The 16,745-nt window shown below is 45.2% G+C and overlaps 1 protein-coding gene across 3 annotated transcripts in view; it reads right to left on the bottom strand.

Annotated features, from left to right (window-relative positions):
* The window catches only part of DLGAP3 (DLG associated protein 3), a 62,467-nt gene extending 56,021 nt beyond the window's left edge, over positions 1-6,446 (bottom strand). The window contains exon 1 of one of the 3 annotated variants that reach the window (XM_045476631.1): positions 6,341-6,446. The gene's annotated coding sequence lies outside the window, so the exon portion shown is untranslated. Of the gene's footprint in view, positions 1-2,256; positions 2,361-6,340 lie in introns of those variants that run through there. The other 2 variants (XM_045476634.1, XM_045476633.1) reach the window with 2 other exon arrangements.
* Between the last annotated feature and the right edge of the window lie 10,299 nt (positions 6,447-16,745).

The following is a 16,745-nucleotide window of genomic DNA, read 5'->3' on the forward strand; positions in this document are numbered from 1 at the left end:
GGCAGCTCCCACCCCCACCCCCATATACATATGTAACTCTTAAATTTAAAAAGAGAAAATAAAGAGAAAATATCAAGATCAGAGTTTTTCCTCCCAGTACCTCTGGATATGGTCCACTGCTCCCAGACTCCAAAACAGTTACTGGAGCAGAAGAAGGAACAGTCAGAATATCTCTGGGCCCTAAAACCTCCTGAGATGCCTCTCCTTTCCTAGAGGGCAACTTCATGATGTTCAGTGGACCTCTTCCACCCCAGCCCAAGGACCCTGCCAAAGAGAGGACCTCAAGGCTCCAAAATGTAAAGATGATGACCTTGGCTCAAGATAACAAAAAAAGCAAGTATTTAAAAAACAGGAGCTGGGTAGGGAGCAGGGAGGGAAGCTGAAGACACCTCCCAGCAGGAAAGTGGCTGCCGGAACATTGGATCATGAATAGCAGGACTCTCCAAGGGGCCAGGGAGAGGGAGGTGGACATCCAGTATTTCGTGTGGGGGTGGAGGGGTGACTGCTTCAGGCAGTAGCAGCAGATCCAAAGTAAAGTCTTATCAAAGCTGTTATGTAACCAAGGGAGCTGAGTGGAGCACAAACACCTCCCCTCCCCAAACAGGCACCCACACCCACACCCACCACCTCCCAGCACCCACAGCATAGGAAAACTCAGCTCCTCCCAAGCAGCTAGAGAAGAGCAGAATCATCTTGATGAGTTACATCAAAACCATGATGGGTGATGGGCTCCTTATTAACTAGAAGTCACATCTGGGAAAGAATGAACTGGCTCAGCTTGGGGTCCCTACATACTTCCCCCTTTTCTTGAACTCCCTGCCACACCCAGTTTTTGCCCAGCATCATCTGGAACCCTCTCTGCTCTCCCCTCAAGAAGGATCCCATTTGAATATTTGATTGTGCTCTTGGGGATGGAAGTGAAGCTGCCATCAACCCCTCCTGCCTGTTGTTCCCCCACAGTCTCATCTGCATGTCCTGACATTTGGCTCTCATCCCCCTGGGATGACAAGGGAAAGGACCTGGAGAAATAAGGCCTTGCTCTATTCCCTTCTGAGTTACAAAGATGAAGTCCAAGAACCCAGAAAACTGAGATAACTCTAGGTTAGTGGGGAAAAGATTTCCAAGGAAGCTGAGGATTGAAACCCAGACCCTATCCCCTAATTTCAGGGGGAGGGGTTTCTCCCCCAGATCTTCCTCTTCTCATTGCCCTGTCTCCAGTGGCTTCCTCCTTCTCTGCTCTGTGGCTCTGAACAACCCCACCCACTCTTGAATCCTTTGCTTGGAAATCTTCCTCCCCAACAAAAGTCTCTCCCAAATGCTGCTCTGAGCTGTGTTTGGGGTAGGCAGAGCATGAGACAGGCTTGCAGAATATTTCACTGTCCCCTGCCTCAATTCCAAAGTATGCCGGGCAAAGGAGTACCACATAGTCAATCAAACTGTCCTGAACTCCTGAGCTCTATCTACCCCAGGCCTAACCAGTAAACCTAAACTCTCCTAATCTAGAACTGTCTTGAGTCTGAACTTCTGGGACCCAGTAAGAGAAAAGCTGGTGCCCATACCCCTGAGCTTCTTGCACTAAAAACTATCCAGAAGAGAGCTCACAGCCACAATATCATCCTCCATTCCTACCTCCATACTAACAGAAAAGTGGTTTTGGAAAGGGGAGGGGGAACTGAAACAGGAAAAGAGGAATCCTTTTCTCAAATACCACTAATAATTGTGAGGGCAAAGACAGAGGGAGGACCCCAGAATCTATCTTTCCATCCAGGGACTCCTTCCTTGGAAAGTGGGTCATCTGGGAGAATTTTTCTAGTGAGCCCTCAGCACTGCCTAGTCACCATTCCATCATCGGGTCCCAACGCAGCCCCATTCAAGACCCAAGACAGTTCCGAAGAAGCAGATTCCCGCCGAGTCCCGTTCAGCACTCGGGACAGCTCCCAGCGACTCTGAGGGGCCAGTCCCCAGAAACCCAGGATGCTTCACCCCACCACACAAGGGTGCTCTTTAAAACAGAAGCCCCTCTCCCCTGCCCATCCCACACTCGCTCCCGTCCACCGGGAGCACCTGGTATTGCTCCCTTCCTTCTATGTCCAAAGAGAGAAAAGAAACCCAGACACGAGGCTTCCCTGAGGGAGCCTAGAGAGAGGACCCCACCCACCTCCTTTCAGCCCTGAGCCTCTCAACGCCACTCACAGCTGGTTCTAAAAACCACTTTTCCTTCTTAACCACCACCCCAAAGATAAGAGAAATACTCACGTGGGGGCTCCCAGCCCTGTAGGCAGATGTGGTGGGGGGAGGCAGAGACAGGTAGCTCCCCACACCCTGATCTGAGCCCCCTTTCTGAAGGAGCCAGCTCCCATCTGGACTGGGGGGAGGAGAGACATGTGGAAGCACTGATTGAGGGGAGGGGAGAAGGGAAAGGGGAGGAGGCAGTAGCGGGGGACTGCGGGGTGGGGGTGTCGAGATGGGGGCAAGGGAATCCTTTTTAATTTCATTCTCTCCCCATGTCTACATCAGCCCTGCAGGCTCAGCTCTTTAATATTTACACATAGGAAGAGGAGAGGATGAGAAAGAACAGAGAGTGAGGGGAGCAGGAGATACCTGAGCTCAAAGGACACAGAGGCAGGGGCCTTCAGGAGCTGGGAGTTTGAGCCCCCCACATCATTCCCAGCCCACTCCCATTCTCAGCTCTTGACTGGAAGGAAGGAGGAACCCTGGTACCATTCCGTCCCTTTGTTAACAAGACACTTTGAAGCTGCATCAGAAAAAGATCAGATCCCCACCCACATACCTGGACACCCCCACAAACCCAGATTTCTTGGGTGACTTATGTGCAGACGGTAGAGGCAGTATTCATGTGCAAGCATGTTCTGATACTTGAAAGCATGTTTACATGTGGGTTGCTGTGTAGAAGCATATGAACATGTCAGCTAGCATGTACAGGTCTATACAAGAATGCTCTGAGTGTATTCACATGTAATAGCTCAGGCAATCATACACAAACTTATGTAATCAAACGTGTAAATCAGCCCCCCAGTGACCTACCCCCAGCTCTCTAGCTACAATCCAAGGACAAGGCCATCCACTTCTCTAGAAGCCCTTATTTACTGGCCCCCTCCCTCATAGCCTCACTTTTTCTTTCTGTGACATGGGAAGAAGAGCTGGTGGGAAGGCATGCTGCATTTGAGCCCAGGGACTCGACAAGTTATTAGCAACAATGAGCTGGCAGCTCGTTACCATAACGATGGTGCCACTGCCTCACCCCAGCTCAAACCCAGACTCCCCAGACAGCAGGAGGCCCGCTGAGCCAGCAGTCTTCAGACTGGGGGGCGGGTAAAGAAGGAATCAAGACATAATGCTTGTATAGTGGAGGGTACACAGCTGTTCTTCCAACTCCCACTGAGACAACACGTTGAATCCACCAAGTGGGAATAATTATCAGACTCTGGAAAGGTTTCCTGACCATGCGGATGATAAGACACTAGAAGGGGTCGGTAGAAGCCCCTCTAGACAAAAGGTTCTTTTGTCATTTGCTCCCTTCATCGCCTCACTCCAAGAACCTCTTCTACTGATCTTAGTAGACTAAGAGAAAAAACAAAACAAACAAACAAAAAACAGCCAAATAGAAGGCCCCTCTCTGAATTTCAGTCTTCCCATCTGTGAAATGGGGACAATTATCCTATCATTTCCCCTAGACTTCCAGAAAGTTTAATTAGAAAGGGTTTAAGGGTAACTATAGACCCTTCCCAAACCAGAAAAGCCCCAGAAGTTTCTCTACCCAACAGGAATCCATGAAATAAGGAATTGTCAGGCCAGCTAGAGGCAAAATGCATCAGAAATTGGGTGGGATGAAGGAAAATGGAGCTCAGCCAGCTCAAGCCCTAACATCAGCTGGAGAGAGATGATGTGAGGTGCCAGGCAGCAGCCGAGCTGCCACAGAAGAAAAGTCTGGGAGTCTGGCCTTCAGCAACTCCAGCCCCTCACCAGCAGGTATCAAGACAAACCCATGGCCTACTCAGTGGTGGGTATGGTTACAAATCCCCATCCCCAATAACATCTATCTCTCTTTTTGAAAAGGGCCCCAGGTTGAAAGATCTACAGCCTTAGGCTTAGTTAGTCTTTGATTCTTCTCAAATCCCCTCTGCTGAGCTCTGATGGGCACGGATGGGGGTGGAAGGGGGAGAATTCCAGGAAGGGAAAGCAACAAGGGGGGTTGGAAAGTTCCTGGGCTAAGACTAGCCAGGAACACACAGGTTTGCTGTGTGACCTTGGGCAAGTCCCCTCCCTTCTCTGGGCTTCAGTGTCCTCACTTTATAATTAAGAGGTTAGACGAAGTTAATTCTAAGGTCCTTTCTCTGGCCATCATTCAATAGCTACATACAAATTCACTCCTTGGACATGAGCACCCTGGCATAAAATGCCAGTGGGCACTATCTGCTAGATCAGTGGGACAGTGGGAGTGAGGGATGCAGGGCTTGTATCTGAGGCTGTTCATCCTATGTTCATGTTCCTTTTAGAAACACCTGCCACCCTAGCCCTCCCGGCTCCCTTTTTAGACCCTGATTCACTGCCAACTCACGAAGCCTCTCCCTTCCCTCCCTCCTCTCTTTCTCCCCCTCTCTCCCTTTTAGGCCTTGGCAGCTGGGTGCAGAAGTAGCCCCAGCAGTCAGGGAATGCTGGGGTGAGGTGAAGATCAGTGCCCCCAGGGTCAGAGAGAACACACCAGGGAGTACTATTCTTTAACCTTGGCCCAGCCCACCTCTTTGAAATCACCCAAAGACCTAGGTTGGAGTCTTTCTGTTCCACTGATTAGCAGGGTGAAATCATGAGAAATGCAATTCACCTCTCAAACCTCAACATCCTCATCTGTAAATTGGCATTGTATTTAGTTGAATTACATGAAGCTGCTGTTTTCATAGGTAAAAAGCAAAAACCACTGAATACTGACAATTTCATATGGCTTAACCTGGCCTGCCTGCTTCCCAAGGCTGTTTGGGGATAAGAAGAAAGAGTTGAGAGGGGAGTATTTTTCAAAAGCCCTGGGCTGATAGAAGGGCATTGTTTTCCTACTATTATTACTTCAAAGAGCTTTAGCACAGACCCACCTGGAGCCAAGGAACTGAACAAATGACCCAGAACTTGGAAATTTAGGACTTGGAAGTCTGGGAGACAGCCACCTGCTCTGATGACTAACAACAGGACAGAAGCTTCCACCTGGCCTCCTCAGCTCCTGGCACTAAAGGGCCCTTAGTGAAACATTACTGGGCTGACACAAGTTCCCAGGCTCCAAGATGAAGCACACAGACACTCCAGCTCACCCCTGGTCATACTACCACCAGGGGCCCCAGCAGGCAGGAAGGACACAACCAGTAGCATCCTAGAGGATACCCCCTGAGGTAGGTGAAGGTGAGGATCAAGGTGGGGAGTACAATGCAGCTCTTGCCTGAGTCAGAGGTGAGGAGTCACAGGGGAGGAAGGATGATCTGACCTCAGAAAAGTCTGATCTCCCTGTCCCATGCCTCCACACCACCAGGAATCCCCTGGGGAGAGGAGGGACAAGGCCCAGGTGTCAGTGATTCAGAGTGAACCCTGCTCAGATACATTCTCACACAGCCAATACACACACACAGGCCACAGACACCTGGACCCACTCACAGAGACACAGTCACACTGGCACACACACATCCTATTCACATACACACGCACAGAGACATACACAGGCACGCACGGTGACAGCACACACACTCATTCACACACATATCTACAGATACATACACTGTAACACACTCCACACTCACTGCATACACCCACTGACACACACTCACCCACAATGACACACGCACACACTCACTGCATACACTCACTGCCATACAGAATCACCCACAGACCCACACGGTGACACACTCACACTCATCACAGACACAGTGACACGCACTCACACTCACACACCTGCAAAGGAAACTTCTCTCCGGATCTCCCCAACACCACCACTTCCCCCCACAACCCGGCTAGCTACTCCCTCCCCGGCCCGAGCCTCCATCCCCGGCCAGCACTGGGCAGGGGCTGGCCGGCCCCCGAGGCTCAACCCCGGAGGCCCGGTCCTCGCTCCGCGTGGTCCCCCTGCCCGTGTCCGGGGTCAGGCCCGCGGCCGCCAGGCCGGGGCGGGGGCGGGGGCGGCGGAGGAGGCCCAGCCCTCCCCCCACCGCTCCCGGGGCCGGGAGCCGAGGCCGCGGGAGCCCGGGGCGTGGGCGGCGCCGGGGCCGCAGCCAGGCCGAGGCTGGGGGGCGCTGCAGAGGGCGCCGCGAGCGCGGCCCCGTCCCCACCCCTCCCCGCGGCTTACCTGGCCCGGCTCGGGCTCCGGCCGGGTTACATGGTGCCGGCGGCCCGGGCCGGGGGCGCTGCGGCGGCGGGCGGGCGGACGGGCGGGCAGGGACGGGGCCCGGCACTGCGGAGCCCCCAGCGGAGGGGCCGCGCCGGCTGCGGAGCCCCGAGCGAGCGCCGAGCGGCAGCGGGCGCGGGAGCGGGAGGCGGCCAAGCCACGGAGGCTGGATTTCCCGGGGACCAGGAAGGGGAGGCGGGGGGATCCCGCCCGCGCGCTCCGCCCCCGCCCCCGCCCCCACGCAGGGCTGCCGAGCCCGGGAGAGGGAGGGGGACCGAGCTCCCCGCCCCCGCACCGGACCCAGAAGGGCCGAGGTCGCAGCCGGCGGACGGCCGCCGGGGTCTCGGAGGAGCGCCCGCCGGGCGGAGCGACAGCCCTGGGGAGGCCCCCAGCTCGGGGGTGCGAACCAGCTCCCCTCCCCGGGGACCACCGGGTCCGTGTCCGCCCGACCCAGGAACAGGCACACGGTGTCACGACCAAGCAGAGCCGACCTAGGCACAGGGACCCAAGCCCCGAGGCGGGCGGCCGGGGAGACAGTCGCACAGCCTCACAGGCACGGAATCGCGCCCACCGAGGCACAGTCACACCCTGAATGTCACACACAGCCCCCCATACACGTTGCCTCGGGAGACCCTTCGGGTTTTCCCAGTCAGCTACCCGACTTCGGCTCCTGGCCTGGGTTCGAGGAGCCCCCTTTCTCTGCCCCAGCCCCTGCCAGGGTGGGGCGCTGTGCCCGGCCTCCAAGCCACGGACCGGAGTCCCCCACCCACAGTCCGCACAGCCCCAGGCATTCCCAGTGTGGAGGGAGAACCCCGCTATACCTGGCGACTTTGCTGGGGCTCCCACCCTTGCCCACTGTGCCCGCCCACCTCTAGGCCCTGAGCCAGGGTTTGTGCCATGGCGGGGGCGGGGTGGGGAAGGGAAAGGGGACTGTCCGAAGCACAGCCGGAGGCTGCAGAGCCAGGACACAGGCTGCAGGAGCCAGGAGAGGCGGAGGAGAGCTGACTGCAGCAGTTCCTGGCTGGAATCCGTCTTGGCGCCCAAAGCGATGCTGTAATGGGGGGGGGGGGGGGGGGGGGGGGGGGGCTTGGGGGAAGCCGCAGGGGGAGGGGCTGGAAATGTGGGGGAGGGGCTGGTCCTGGATCCTGACTTCCCAGGGTGGGTGTGAGGGAACACTGCCTCAGGCGCTGAAAGTTGGGGTGGAGAGGAATCCTTAAAGCCCTCTTCCCATCTTCCTTCCTTCACCTTGTCTGGTCTTGAAAGCTTTGGGGCGGTGAAGTGAGGGCTTGCAGGCTTGGGAGACCAACTGTCCTCCTCTCCAGGAACGGATCTTGGAGTAGTTACGATTGAACATCCACTCAACAATTCCCTTTTCCCTGTACCCCTTTGGGGTTCCTGGCTCTTCCTTGTATAAAGGGGGAAACTGAAGCAGGGAAAGTAGAATTCAAAGCTCCAAAAGGGAGCTACGCCCTTTCCCCTTATGTCAAGATGCCACATGACATAAATGACAGAAAGGAGTTTGGAAAGCCCTTCCCCAAGGAAACTTAGAAGTCTGGGGACGGGGATCTGGCAGAATGGTTATACGTGCCCTGCTGCCCACAAGACCGGTTCCATCAAGAATTTTCAATCATGAGCTAAGGTTGCAGACCATTTCCAGGCCAGGGACCACCCACGAGCAGATATGACAGAAAATAAAGTAGAAACTTGTTCTCAGGAACCCACTTTAGAACCGAAAGAACCATTTTGCTTTCCATGAAGTATGAGAATAGTCATCATGTCAGACACCAAAAGGCACCACCATGGTTTCTCAGATACACATTTTGTTAACTATTCTGACATTGGAATGCATCTTATAATGGATAGGGACATTTCATATGGTTTTCTACTTTTCTCTTAAAGCTGTCATCAAAGGGTTGATATGTTTGAGAACTGAGAATATAGGGCAGCTTTCATTTGTTAACTCAACAACGATTTACTGATTATGATTAATCAGACAGGCTTACCTTAGGCGGTGTTCTTTCATAGCCATCCAGTGACATATAAGGGAGATGGAAATGTAAGCCAATAATTACGATCAGGGCCAGCTTCTTACGAGTGTGAGCTGTGCAGTCACACAGAGTCCCGCACTTAAAAAGGCCCCACTCTTGGTTTAATGCTCTGCTGTCACTGTCTTGGAATTCTTAATCTTTAACAAGGGACCCTGCACTTCACAAAGTATGATTGCCGTGTTAGGAATTCCATGCCTTAATAGAGATAAGCACAGAATACTTTGAGTCTAGAGGCAACAGCCAACTCTGCCTCAGTGAAGAGGAGTAGTCAGAAAAGCAAAGAAACATAAAGGAAGCATTTGAGTAGGCTCCAAGTTGGGAGAGAGAATTAGGGTAGAAAACCACACATGTGCAGAGACAAGAACTCATCAAACTGTCTGTCATTCAAGCAGTATGGCAGACTAGGTGCTTCGTTGATCCTCCCACTGAAAACGTGATAAGTGTTAAAAAGTGATAGCTAAAAAAAAATTTTTTTAATCTTCTTAAATGCATCAATGAGCTGGCAAGAAAATTAAAATCACCCCAGCCAAAATCTAACTGAAGGCAAAACCAGAGAAGTATGCAGAGCACTGAAGGCAACTTTAGTCTTGGCGGTTATGATACATTGGTTGCAAAGATGGCACCAATTCACCCCTCCCTGCATCCATGTCCTTTGCCATATGACTTTGAAACTCCCTGCATCAAGAGATGGACTCTATTTTCCCACACCATGAATCTGACTTGCCACTTGCTTTGGCCAATAGAATAGGGAAGAAGTCACGTGCCAGTTCTAAGCCTAAGCTTTAGAGCTTGCATACTCCTGCTCTTTCTCTTGAACTCCTGCCTCCACGGTGAGTGTAAGCCTGGGATAGCCTGCTGGAGACAAAAGACAGGTGCAAGAGAGCCAGGCTTTCCCAGCCAAGACCATCAGAGCCACCATCTCTTGGTCAGGTATAGCCAGCCAACCCCCAAACATGAGCAGCCAAGAGCAACAGAGGTATATACCTGACTGTAGCTGACTGCAGACACTTAAGTGAGGCCAGCTGAATGAGAAGAACCATCCCACAAAGTTGAGGACTCTTGAGCAATAACAAATGCTTATTAATTTAAGCCACTGAATTTTTGAACGGTATGTTATGCCATAACATGGTGGCGATAAATAACTGACATGCGGGTATTTGCTAACAGGTGAAATTGAGCTTCAGTTTTCATGATCTCTCAGGGCAATATGGGAAAAAAGATAAAGCACAGGGTCTGCCCAAGTTAAGCAAACACTCCCCTGCGTAAACTTAGAACCTCAAAGCATTCTCTCTACTCTAAGGTACAGGCGAACTAGAAAAAACTTGCCCCATCCCCACACCCAGGAAATTGCAAGAAAATAACTGTTTTTTTTTTTTAACGTTTATTTATTCATTTTTGAAAGAGAGAGAGAGAGAGAATGAGTGGAGGAGGGACAGAGTGAGAGAGAATTCCAAGCAGGCTCCATGCTGACAGCGTCAGAACCTGATGCGAGGCTCAGTCTCACAAACTGTGAGATCATGACCTGAGCTGAAATCAAGAGTCAGACGCTTAACTGACTGGGCCACCCAGGTGCCTCAAGAAAATTACGTTTTAAACCTTGGCAATAGCAATGAATGTAGGAAAAAAGAATCATCTTCTGAGATTCCACAACTACAACTTAGACCTCACACAATATGCAACTATCTGGGACATCTGAAAAACCTCCAACCAAGAATTTAGCATTAAATGATTCCAAACCGGTAGTGCCCCAGGTGCCAGGCAGAAGCCAATATAAAGCTCAGGCCTCGAATGATTTCCACAGATAAGGTTCCAAAGAAAATGAATGAACACAATCAAATATCACCAAACACACATGGAAATATGACATCAAGGACAAGAACCAGCGGGGTGCCTAGGTAGCTCAGTCAGTTGAGCAGCCAACTTGGGTTCAGGTCATGATCTTGCGGTTCATGAGTTTGAACCCCACATCAGGCTCTCTGCTGTCAGCATGGAGCCCACTTCAGATCCTCTGTCCCCCCCTCATCTCTCTGCCACTCTCTCAAAAATAAATAAACTTAAAAAAAGAAACAAGAAAAAAGAAGAACCAGCTAAAACAACAAATAGCAGAAACATCTGCAAATAACTCAACTTAGAGTTGTGAAACACAGAATATAAAGTAACTGTTTAATATATTTAGAGATAAAATAATCCTGTTGCCTTTCACTTATTTTCCTTTTTTTATTGTGCTGGCCAGGTCCTAAAGTACAATGTTAGAAGTGATGATGGCAGGTAAGTTTGTCTTATGTATGAATTTAATGCTCTGGCATTTCTTCTTTATGATGATATTTATTGCAGAGTTTTTGGAGACCTCTCTTGATCAAGTAAAGGAAATTCAAATTTAGTTCTAATTTACTAAAAGTTTTAATTAAATCCACATTGAATTTTATCAAGGGCTTTTTCTGCATCTTTTGACATGATCATATGGTTTTTCTCCTATAATCTGTTGTGGTCAATTATATTTAGAGATTTTCCTGATATTTGATTTTATTTTCCTGAAATAAACCCAACTTACTCAAAGAACTTTATGATTTATTGTACATATATCATTGGATTTGATCTGCTAATATTTGTTTTGGGTTTTTTCATCTATATTAATAAATAAAATAAGCCTGATATTTTCATTTTTTTGTTATCTAGGATTTGGTATCTAAGCTATTCTAGCTTTATAGAATGAGTTGGACAAGTATTATCTTTTTTCTTTTCTCTAAAAAGTTTATATAAAGTTGGAATGATTTGATATTTTTAAATTTGGTGAAACACATCTGTAAAACTATCTGGAACTGGTGTTTTCTTTATGGGAAGTGTTTTGTTTTGTTTTACTATTTCTTCTGTTTCTTTAACAGTAATATTTAAAGCACTATTTCAGGTTTTCTATTTCTTTTTGAGTCAGTTCTAATAAGTTATATTTTTCTAATACTATGTCTGTTTTGTCTAAGTTTTCAAATGTATTGCTGTAAAGTTGTTGACAAAATTCTCTTATTATCATCTGAATCTCTGCTTCCTCTGTGATTGTGTCTGCTCTATTTTTTTGGTTAACATTTATTTGTGTCTGCTCTATTTTTTTGGTTAACATTTATTTGTGTCTGCTCTATTTTTTTGGTTCTCATTGGCAGAGACTCTTTGTCCATATTTTAATCATTATAAAGAATCAATTTGTTAACTTTGCCGATCTTTTCTATTGTATCTTTTCTAATTTCTTGATATCTACTGTTATTTTTATTATCTACTTTATTCTACTTTCCTTGGGTTTACTTATTCTTTAACTTACCACTTAAGTTGGAAACTTAGTTCCCTAATTTTCAGCTTTTCTTCTTTTTTCATATAAATATGTAAGGCTAAAAATTATCCTTGAAGAACTATTTTCGCTGTATCTCACATGTTTTATTATCATTCAGTTCTGAGTATTTTTAAATTTCCATTATGATCTCTTCTTTGACACATGAGTTATTTGAAAGCATGTTTTTCATTTCTAAATAGCAGTATTTAGGGTATATTTGTGATCAAAGAACCTTGCCCGTATGATACTTTTTCCTTAAAATTTGTTGAAACTTGCTCTGTGACTAGAATATAATCGGTGTTTGTAAATGTAATACATGTGCTTATCAGTCTTCAAGGTGGCCCTCAATTATTCTTATCTCAAGGCATTAATAATCTTGGGTAGTCACCTCCCACACTGAATAATAAGCCTGCTATGTACAAGCAATAAGATGTTGCAAAAATGATAGCATGTGACTTCTGGGGCTAAGTCATAAAACACCTTGCAGTTTCCACCTTGCTATCTGAGGTTGCTCACCCTAAGGGAAACCAGCTGCCATGTCATGAAGATATTCCAGTAGCCCTGTGACAAGACCCACAATGAGGAGGAACTGAGGCTTCTTTCCAACCACTAGCACCAACTTACTAGTTATGTGGGTAAATCAGTCTGAAAGTAGATACTTCTGCTTCAATCAAGCCATCAGATAACTGCAGTCACTAAAATCATCTCCGTGAATCTCATGAGAAAATTGAGCTGTCAGCACAGAGACCACTTTGGACCCTCTGTCCCCTTCTCTCTCTGCCTCTCTCCCCCTAAAATAAATAAAAAAATTTTAAAAAGATGTATTGAATCAAAACCACCCAGCCAAGCTCCTCCTGAATTCCTGACCCATAGACATTGAGGTATTTTTTAAATGCTTATTTTTGTTTTACACTACTGAGTTTTCTCAGTAATGTAAGATAGATACTAAGATAGTTCTGGAGAAGATTTTGTACTCTTTAATTGTACTAGGATAGTACAATTAAGATAACTAAGATAGATAACTAAGATAGTTCTGGAGAAGATTTTGTACTCTTTAATTGTACTAATTGTCAAGTCTCTGTTGTACAATTTTATTGTCCACGTCTTCCACATATTTAGTGTATTTTTATCTGTGTTATCACCAATTTAAGGAAATGTATTGAAATCTCCCACTATGATGGTGGATTTGTTTATTTCCTATCTATTGTAGCCCTATCAAATTTTCTTTTAAGGTACTTTTTTAGGCACATGCATGTTACGATTAAAGAGGGAAAATAAAACTAACATTATTTTCAGATGACATAACTCTTTACCTAGAAAATACAAAAGAAAGATAAATTGTTAGATGCAACTGTATTTAGCAAGGTGCCTGGATAGAAGATCAATATACAAAAGTCACTTGTATGTTTTTACATTAGCACAATACTAAAACATGTAATCTGCAAAAGTACATCATTTACTGTATTACAATGACGGGTTAGATATTTAATAACCTAATAAAGATGCAGAAAAGTATAAACATTTCTTGAAATTTTAAAAAAGCTAATCAATGGAAAGATAATTCACATCCATGAATTTAAAAAGTATAACTTTATAATGAAGTCAGTTCTTTCCATATTGATCCTAGATTCAGTGCAGTTTCAATAAAAAACGATGTAATTTGATAAGCTGGTTCTAAAATCAATATGGAAAAGTAAACAACAAGGGGACAGTTTTTAAACTTCTTATCATGAAAAATTTCAAACACACACACACACACAACAAAAATGTAGAAGAAAGAATAATATAATACTCCCCCTGTATCAATTCAATTATCCAATTCAATTATTATAAACTCCTGGCCAATCTCATTTAATTTATATCTTCCACTTCCTCCTCTCTTTGTATTATTTTGAAGCAAGTCCTAGATATAATATCTTACTAATAAACATTTTAGTATGTATCTCTAAAATACAGGCATTTTTTTTGTTAAATATAATTATAATGATCACATCTAAAAGTTTAACAATAATCCCTTAATATCATTAAATATATAGTAAAATATACAAATTTCCCTGAGTCTTCTCATACATTATAATTGATTAATGTCACTGAAGTCTTTTTTAATCTATAGATTCCCTCTCCATTTTTTTTTCAGCAAATTCATTTGTTGCAGAAAGAAGATTGTTTATCTTGAGAATTTCCTATAGTTTGAGGGTTTGCTTGCAAAGTTGTTTATCATATTTCTCTATCCCCCCATATTTTTTTGTAAAATTTTATAAAATTCTTAAGTAGACCTAGAGGTTTGATCAGACACAAGTTCAATTTGAGGGCAATAATTTTTTATAGCTAGTATTGTATATTTCCATCAGTGGATGATTGTATCTGGTAATATCTCTTTACACGATGCCTCTTTTTTATGCATTAGAGGTTGCAAAATGGTGATATACCAATTATTTAATTCCCTCCTCAGTTATTAGCTGGGTCATTTCTATGAAGAGAAACATCACTCCTCAATTATCTCTTCTATGAAGAGAAATATTCTCTCCTCAATGCATAGTTCATACAGGAAAAGCAAAAAAACATTTGATTTGTTCCCTTTAAGTTTGAGAAACCGTGAGTTGGTTAAAAATGAACCTTGACTTGGAGTGCCTGGGTGGCTCAGTCGGTTAAGTGACCAACTCTTGATCTTGGCTCAGGTTATGATCTCATGGTTCATGAAATTAAGTCCTGAGCCTGCTTGGGATTCTCTCTCTCCCTCTCTCTCTCTCTCTCTGCCCCTCCCCTGCTGTCTGTCTGTCTCTCTTTCTCTGTCTCAAAATAAGTAAAAATCTTAAAAAAATGAACCTTGACATCAAAAAATATTTTTAAAAAATCTTGACTACAAAAAAGCAACTCTTTTTTTTCTGTTTTTCTTTTGTTTTTTGTTTGTTTATTTTCAAGTTAAATAACATACAGTGTAGTCTTGGCTTCAGGAGTAGAATCCAGTGCTTCATCACTTATATATAACACCCAGTGCTCATCCCAAGTGCCCTGCTTAATGAAAAAAAGCAATTCAAAATGGATTGCAGACCTAAAGATGAATGGTAAAGTATTAAATCTTCTGGATGGAAATATAGGAGAATATCTTTATGATTTTGGAGTGGGAAAATCTTAAGCAGGATGCAAAAGGTGATAACCATATAATAAAATATCGTAGAAGGATTCTAGGAAGATGATGGAGTAGGAAGCACCAACAATGTGTCTCCTCACCTAGGCAACAATTGCACTGGAGAATCTATTTTTGGAGCTCTGGAGTCTTTGGAAAGGCTTGCAACTTCCAGGAAAAACTTGGACAATAAACTCCTATTAATTTTGGTCAATTTCAGGTTTAGCACAGTAACATCTGCTTATCCCCCACCTCCAGCTACCTGACAGGTGGCTGTGCATGTTTTCTTGGAGCAGCTTGCAGAAGCCAGGGTGCCAAAAGTAGCCTTTTCTCCAAATATCAAGGATCTGTGCTCTGACCCTTGAAAGTTACTTCAAATAACAGGATGTAGACAAAGAGGAGGTGGCCATTGTATTTGGACCTCCTCTCATTGTTGCAAGACACCCACACACACACCCCGGCTAAAGTGACTTCCAGGGGATTTAAGAAGCTAGATCCTGCTTTCCCTTCATTTTTCTTTCTCTTTTTGGTAACCAGACATTAAAGACTAAGATATTTAAAAGCAACTACATATATAGGAGAAATTAGAGTGTCACTGGGCATATGCAGGAAAAGACGTGGTCTCAGAAAACAGTGGAGAAGACCTTAAGTTTACACCTCAGGTTGATCCTAGGCATAGAAACAGTTTACAAAAATGTATTTAAAAGAAGAAAGGAAGAAAGAAAGATGAAAGAAGAAAGAAAGAAAGAAAGAAAGAAAGAAAGAAAGAAAGAAAGAAAGAAAGAAAGGGAGAGACAGAGAAGGCAATCCTGGGGATAGGAGGAAACTCTGAATTCCAGAGTTACCACATTATTAGGTACAAATCTCAAGTTTTCAACAATATATCACAAAGTATACCAAGAAACAGAAAAGTATGACCTATGCAAAGAGAAATAATAAACAAACAGAAACAGTCCCTTAAAAAGACCTAATGCTAGATTTACTAGACAAAGACTTTAAAGCAACTGTTTTAACAATGTTCAAAAACTAAAGAAAGCTATGGAGAAAGTCAAGAAAATAATGTATGAACAAAATGTCTATCAATAAAGAGATAGAAAACCTAAAAATAAGGGCACATGGGTGGCTCAGTCGGTTGATCTCAACTTTGGCTCAGGTCATGATCTCGCGGTCCGTGAGTTCAAGCCCCACATCAGGCTCTGTGCTGACAGCTCAGAGCCTGGAGCCTGCTTCCGATTCTGTGTCTCCCTCTCTCTCTCTCTCTGTCCCTCCCCCACTCATGCTCTGTCTCTCAAAAATGAATAAATGTTTAAAAAAATCTAAAAAGATATTCTAGGGATGAAAAATACACTAACTGAAATGAAAAATTCACTAGAGGCATTCAAACACAAATTTGAACAGGCAGAAGAAAATATCCATGAACTTGAAAGTAAGACAATGGAAATTATTGAGGCTGAGGAACAGAAAGGAAAGAGATTGAAGAAAAATGAACAGAGCCTAAGGGACCTATGGGATACCATCAAAGGACCAGCAAATATATTGTGGGAGTCCTAGAAGGAGATTAAAAGAGAGAACGGAACAGAGAGAATGTTTGAAAAAATATTGGCTGAAACTTCCCAAATTTGGTGGAAGACATGAATATAAACATCTAAGAGGCTCAAAGAATCAAAGATGAACTCAAAGAGACCTATACTGAGACACATTATATTCACACTGCCAAAAGACAAAGACAAAGAATTTTGAAAGCACAAGAGAGAAGTGACCTGTCACATTACAAGGTGTCCTCAATAAGATCATAAGCAGATTTCTCATCAGAAACTCTGAAGGTCAGACTAGAGTCATCAATATATCAAAATTGTTAAGAGAAAAAAAACCTGT

This window comes from Leopardus geoffroyi, chromosome C1 (assembly GCF_018350155.1).
Source record: "Leopardus geoffroyi isolate Oge1 chromosome C1, O.geoffroyi_Oge1_pat1.0, whole genome shotgun sequence".
Taxonomy (NCBI): domain Eukaryota; kingdom Metazoa; phylum Chordata; class Mammalia; order Carnivora; family Felidae; genus Leopardus; species Leopardus geoffroyi.